This window comes from Aureococcus anophagefferens (assembly GCF_000186865.1).
Source record: "Aureococcus anophagefferens unplaced genomic scaffold AURANscaffold_80, whole genome shotgun sequence".
NCBI lineage: Eukaryota > Pelagophyceae > Pelagomonadales > Pelagomonadaceae > Aureococcus > Aureococcus anophagefferens.
The window spans coordinates 39898-46885 of NW_008705631.1; positions in this window are offsets into that span (position 1 = coordinate 39898).

Here is a 6988-nt window from a genome sequence, read left to right on the forward strand (position 1 = left end):
TCGACGGCCGGGCACCTAGCGCCAGCCCGCTACGGAGATTGTTTTTCAAGCCGCCGTCGCCACCGTTTTTCAAGCCGCCGCCGCCACCGGCCGCGCGGAGGTGGAGCATAATAACTTAACTTTGAACAGCAGATAATGAGCAACCAATATCCTAACTACCTAGGAAGTTAGGATAGTTTATTAGCTTCCTAACGTCGCTATGACGTCAGTCAAACTACTATCCAGCAGGTGCACTGTCCGGCGACTGTGCTACCTCGCTGAGCCTGGTGCTCTCTGGCACGTCGCTGTGACGCTAACCAGACAGACACCACAGACACAGAAGAGCGCTATGCTCTCCTGTCCCTGCTTGGCAGTCACTCCTTCAATTCGCTGTGGTGGTCCTCTCCCAGCTCGCCGCTTCCCCGGGGGGGTCCGGGGTGGCGCGGCTTATATTTTTTGGCCCGCCACCACCCTCCTTCGGCACAAATGAAGCACCCGCCCTGCCCTGCCCTCCTCCGTCGCTGAGGTGGCTGCGCCATAGCGCGGTCCGTCGGCCTTCATTCTGGCTCGGAAAGTGATTTTTTTTTTATGTCGATGGTCCAAGCTTTTAAGGTCGTAGTCGTGGGCGACTCCGGCGTGGGGAAGACTTCGCTCTTGACGCGATTCGCCAAGCACGAATTCCGAGGGCCCGACGCGACGCGCTCCACCATCTCCGCCGCGTTTTTCACCAGGAGCATCGACGTGGACGGAGAAAGCGCGCCCCCGGTGTCGACACAACCAAACAGAGGCGGGCATTTCGTAGAGGTTTATAAAATTCAGTGAAGGCCACGAAACCTGAAACCCGACAGGCGTGGACCTGGAGATCTGGGACACGGCGGGGCAGGAGCGGTTCCGATGTATTACAGAGGCGCGTCCGGCGCGGTCGTGTGCTACGACGCGACGGATGCCGAGAGCTTCGCGCACGTGCCCGGCTGGTACACGCAGCTCAGGATGATGGGGGAGCGGGGGGTCGTCGTCGGCCTCTGCGGGAGCAAGCTCGATCTCGCAACTGGCGCTGCGCGCGCCGTGGCCTCGGCTGGTGCGGAGTCTTTTGCGGCGACGCAAGGACTCGCCGTCTTCCGGGAGACGTCCGCAAAAACGGGCGAGAACGTCGAGGAATTCTTCGTCGCGCTGAGCCGCGGCATGCTGGAAAGGCGACGCGCGGGTGCCGGAGTTCCCGGCAAGCCGCGGGGCGCTGTCGAGCTGTCGCAGCCGCCCCGCCGCGGCAGCCGCTGTTGCTAAGAACCCCCCCCCCCTCGGCTGCACCCAGGGGGCTTAGCGCGCCTGTCTAGGCTGTAGACGCGGAAGAGGACGACGCAGAGTAGTAGGGGGAAGATGCCCCGGAACCGTCCGAGTCTTGAGAACTCGTGTAGGAGTCGTCGTCATCCTCTTCGTCGTCGTCATCCTCTTCGTCGTCGTCATCCTCGTCGTCGTCGTCATCCTCGTCGTCGTCGTCGTCCTCGTCGTCGTCGTCATCCTCGTCGTCGTCCGTCCCGTCGTCCTCCTCGTAGCCAAACAAAGGCGAGTATTTCTGGGCGTGTGTAACATTCAGTCCATAGGCTTCATCCTCGTCGTCGTCCTTCCCGTCGTCCTCCTCGTAGTCGTCGGCGGCGAGTTTCACCGGCGGAAAGTAGTGTTCCATCAGGGCCGCTAGGAAGGACGCCGGAGAGCACGACGCGAGGCCGCCATCGTAGAAGAAGCCGGGCTTCTCGACCTGCGTGGGCGCGGAGGTCGCGGGTCCGCGGGTTCCGGACGAGGCTTGCCCCTCAAAAGCGGCGCCTACGTAGGCTCCAGAGGCTCGAGCCGAGGCTACGTAGCCTCGTAGGCGCCTACGTGGGCGCCTATGCGCCGACGCTGTTCTCGACGACGACGGCCTCGACGTCGGCGTCGGTGGTCCCGGGCGCCCGCTCGACGAGCGTCTCCCGGTACCGGGCCGCGGCCTTGACCTTGATCCTGCCGTCGTCGTCGCCCGTCACGAGGACGTCCCCGAGGCCCGCGGCGCAGGTCAGCGCCGCGCCGTCCGCGGCGATCGCCGGCGGCCGGCGGCCGCCGCCGACCCCGGGCCGCGTCCAGGCCGCGAGCGCGAGGTCGCGCGAGGCGGAGAAGGCGAGGCCGCCGCAGGCGACGAGCGCGACGACGGGCGCCGCGTGGCACGCGAGCGTGCCGACGCGCGCCAGCGCGAGGAGGCCGCCGGCGTCGTCGCGCGCGCGCCGGAGCATCGCGATCGCCCCGGACGACGTCCCGCAGAGGACGAGCTCGAACGCGGCGGCCAGGCACCCGGCGCGCGACTCGAGCGCCGCGGACGCCTACGAAGCGCCGGCGGTCGCGACCCCCGCGCGCCGAGACCCCCGCGCGCCGCCGCGGCCGCGGGACGCCGGCGCGCGGCCGACGGCGCGAGGTCGCCCCGGTCGAGCGCGCGGACGAGGCCGTCGTCGTGCGCGCAGAAGACCTCCGGGCCGTCGACGAGGAGCGCGGCGACGCCGGCGGCGGCCGCGGACCGGTCGGCGGCGTCGTCGGCCCGGAGGCCGAAGGCCGACGCGGCGCCGGCGGCGTCGCCGACGTAGAGCCGCCGCGCGGCGACGGCGAGGCACGTGACGGGCCCGCCGCGGGCCCGCGCGCGGCCGTCGGCGCGGTACGCCGCCCGCCGCCCCCGGCCGCGCGCGTAGCGGACGACGCCGTCGCCGACGGCGACGAAGACGAGGGCCGCGTCGGCCGACGCCGCGACGGCGACGACGGCGGCCCCGTGCGCGCCGAGGCGCCGCGCGCGGGCCAGGGGCGCGCCCGCCGCGCCGCCGCGCGCGCGCCGCCGCCGCAGCACCTCGACGTCGCCGGCCGCGGACGACGCGACGACGACCGCGGCTCCGTCGGCCTGCGCGGCGTTCGACGTCTTCGGCCCGACGTCGCCGCGATCGCGATCGGAAGGCGGGACGCGTCCGCCGCGCGTCGAGGACCGGACGAGGGGACGCGACGCGTCCAAAAACGAGCCGAAACGACTTCGATGCGACCGAGCGAGGGCCGCGGTTCGGTCGGCGCGCCCCGGACCGCTGGTCGAATGCCGCGCGGCCGCCGGCGGACGCGGCCGCCGCGGTCACGGGGCCCCCGCGGCGGAGCTCGCCGACGACGGCGAGCGACGACGGCAACCACGTCCGCGTGACGTGGCGCGCGCGGACGGCGGCTACGCGCGCGTCTGTTTCAGGGACCACGCGTGCGACGCGAGCCCGACGCGCGGCGCGTCCGACGGCCGCGACGCGCGCCCGCGCGCGTTCCGCGGAGCGCTCGCCGCGAGGGAGCGACGCGTCCGAGCAGCCGGCCGCGACGACTTCGATTCGACCGAGCTCGCGAGCGCGCCGAAACCCGGCCGAGACCCCCCGAGGCCGCCGGTCGGGTGCCGCGCGGGCGCGCGCCGACGGCCTCGAGGACGCGCCCGTGGCGCCGGAGCCGCGGCACGTCCTCGTGGCGCGAGGCGAGCGCGCCCCGCGCCGCGAGCCGGCCGAGCACGGCGAGCTCGAGGGCGACGCCGCGCCGCTCCGCGGCGACGGCGTCCGCGAGGAGCCCGCACTCCCGGTAGGACTCCTCCGAGAAGCCGTCGAGCTCGATCTGCCGCTCCCAGCGGTCCGCCTCGACGGCGAGCGCGCGGGCGGCGCGCCGGCGGAAGAGGTCCGGCATGGCGACGCGCAGCGCCGCGGCGTCGGCCTCGGCCGCCGCGGCCGCCGCGGCCGCGTCGTCGCCGCCGCCGCGCCGCCGCGCGCGGCGGCCCACGGCGAGCCGGAGGACGTCGAGCTTGGACCGGGCGAACGCGCGGCGCGCGGCGACGTCGTCGTCGTCCGGCAGGGCCTGGAGCTCGGGGAAGAGGGCGACCTCGTGGACCGCGACGAGGACGTCGCCGAACGGGAGCGCGTCGGGGAGCGCCGTCGCGCCGCGCGCGGTCGCGCCGCCGTCGGCGAGGCCGCGGAGCGCGAGCCACCGGCGGTCGCGGTCGCGGTCCGCGCCCTCGAAGCCGAGGAGGCCCGGCGGGAGCGCGAGGAGCACGCGGAGCGCGTGGCGGTCGGCGAGGAACCGCGGCGCGTCGCGCGGCGCGCCGAGCGGCGGCGGGAGGAGCCGCAGGAAGCGCGCGAGGTGCCGCGTCCGCAGGAAGCCGCGGCCGAAGCGGTCGAAGCGCTGCCACGCGGCGCGGACCTCGTCGACCTGGTCCATCGCGACCCAGGGCTGGCGGCTGTTCGTGCGCTCGTACGCGTAGAGGACGACGAGCGTGCAGAGGTTCAGGAAGAGGTAGCGCGCGAGGAGCGCGTAGGAGCCCCAGAAGAGCCAGCCCGCCGCGCCGTGCCACGCCGGCGAGGCGCCGCCGGCGCCGAGGCGGCCCGCCCAGCCGTACCACGTGTTCGCCGTCGCCGCGACCTGCGCGGGCATCGACCGGTGAGCCGGGACGTCTGGGCCAAACGTTGAAGCTCTCGAGCTCGGTCGACGTCGACACGGTGAAGCCGGGGCGCGGGGAGGGGTCGAAGGGACGGAGATGCGGGAGCGCGACGGCGAAGAGGGCTCGTCGATGCGGCTCATCTTCGGACGAGCCCTCCGCTCTCGTCGAGTTCTCGAAGCGCGGCCCGACCGGGTCCGGACCGTTCGACGACGCGCGCGTCGAAGTCGGGCGGAAGGCGCGACGTCCGCGCGGGCCGCGACGAAGAGGCTCTCCATGCCCTTGGCCGTCGTGCGGAAGTCGAAGCGCGCGACGCCCTCGCCGCGCCGGCGCCCGAGCCCGTAGGCCCGCGCGGCCTTGGCGGCGTCGCGGTCGAGGTGGTAGTCGAGGCGCGGGCTGTAGAGGAACGTGCCGACGACCGCGTAGGAGAACGTGAGGACGACGAGGAGCGCGAGGAGCGGGCCGAGCGTCGCGAGCGACGCGACCGTCGCGCGGAGGACCGCGCCCGCGTCCTCGAAGGCCGGCGCGACGAGGAAGACGGCGAGGCCGCGGAGCGCGGCCGCCGCGCGGCGCGCGGCCGGCGGCAGGAGCGCGCCGCCGAGCGCGTGCGCGGCGACGGGGACGAGGAGCGCGAGCCGGAGCTGCTCCGCGCCGAGGAGGAGCACGCGGCGCGGGCCGAAGGCGGCCGCGCGCGCGCCGAAGTCGGCGCAGAGCAGCGCGACGGCGGCCGCGTCGGCCGCCGCGAGCGCGCCGAGCGCGCCCGCGCGCGGCGCGGCGCGCGCGTCGTACCACCTGTGGCGCCGCGCGAGGCCGCTCCCCACGACCCAGTAGGCGACGTCGACGGCGACGAGCGCGGCGTAGGCGGCCTTGTAGCGCCGCGTCCGGTAGAGCGCGAAGAGGGCCGCGGCGCCGCGGCGCCCGGCCGCGGGCGGCGCGAGCTCGCGGCGCGGCGCGATGCAGCCGAGCTTGGCGCGGTAGACGGCCCACTGCGCGCGCTTGAGCGAGGGCACGCGCGCGCGCGCGGCGCCGCCGTCGCGGCGCGTCGTCGTGATGTAGGTGAACGTGCCGTAGATGACGCCGATGAAGAGGATCGTGAAGAGGAACGCGGCGACGCCGAACGCGACGAAGTACGCGACGGCGCCGACGCCCGCCTCGGGCGCGACCTGCCGGTAGGGCCCGCGGGCCGCGTTGAGCGCGCCGAGGACGACGGCGTGCCAGTCGTCGAAGGAGAAGACGCGGACGGCGGCGGCGAGCGCGGGCCCGAGCGCGTCGAAGTGGTCGCGCGCGCGCGCGACGGACGCGCCCGCGGCGCCGCCGCAGCCGCCGGGCCAGTCGCGCGGCAGGCCACATTTCGCGTCGGGGCCGTAGGCCTCGCAGGCGTCGGCGCCGAGGACGGCGCCCCGCGGGTAGCTCGCGTCGGTGCAGTAGAAGAGGCGGCCGCGGAAGAGCTGCGTGCCGACGACGGCGAAGACGGCGACGGTGAACGCGCACGCGGCGACGACGTTCGCGAGCGCGCGGCGGCTGAACTCGAGCGCCTCGAGGAGCGCGTGGACGGACCGCGACCCGCGCGCGAGGATCTTGAGCGGGCGCACGACGCGGAGGAGCCGGAGGAGCCGCGCGGCGACGAGCGGCGTCCGCCGCCCCTTCGGCACCGCGTAGTACGCGAGGCTCAGCGCCGTCACGGCCGTGTCGAGGCAGTTCATGGGGTCGCGGAGGTACGCGGTCTTCGCGGGGAGCACGGCGCCGCGCGCGACGACCTCGACGACGAACTCCGCGACGAACACGGCGACGCACGCGTTGGCCGCGGCGTCGCGGGTCGGCGATTCTTGGCGATGATTGCGGCCCGCGCGCCGGTCGGCGACGTACGCGTCCTGCTCGACGGCGAGGAGGCTCACGGACGCGAGGATGACGCCGAGGATGGCCGCGGTCCACGCGCGGCTCCCGGAGACGGCGACGCAGAACCGGCGGGCCCGGGACGCCGGCGCGAAGAGCCCGAGCGACCGGTCGTCGGCGACGAGGAGCTCGAGCCGCGTCGGCGCGGCCGCGACGTCGACGGCGACGGCGACGCGGCCGCCGCCGGGCGCCGCGGCCGCGGCCGCGCGCCCCGCGGCCGCGGCGACGGCGACGGGCGCCGCGCGCGCGCGCCACGCGGCGAACGCGCGCCGCTTCGCCTGGGCAGGACAAGAGTGCGAAAGTCCCAACTTCAAAGGCTCCTAGCTCGGCCGGTTTCCACTCGTTTCGGCTGATTTTTGGACGAGCGATCATCTCTCGGAATGGTCTCGAAGCGTGGATGTTGTTTCCAGAACGCGCGCGCGCGGAACACTCACGTTGAAGCGACGTTGAATCACTCTTGTCCTGCCCTGCGCTTCGCCGCGCGGTCCGCCGCGCGCGCGACCATCGTCGCCGCGACCATGGTGACGCGCGCGTTGCGGCGGACGACCATGACGGAGTCGCGCTCGACTTGGTCGAAGACGATGGCGATGATCATGGACACGGCGACGTAGCGGAGCGAGACGACGACGAGCGCGAAGTAGGCGAACGTCGCCGCGCGGTCCCAGG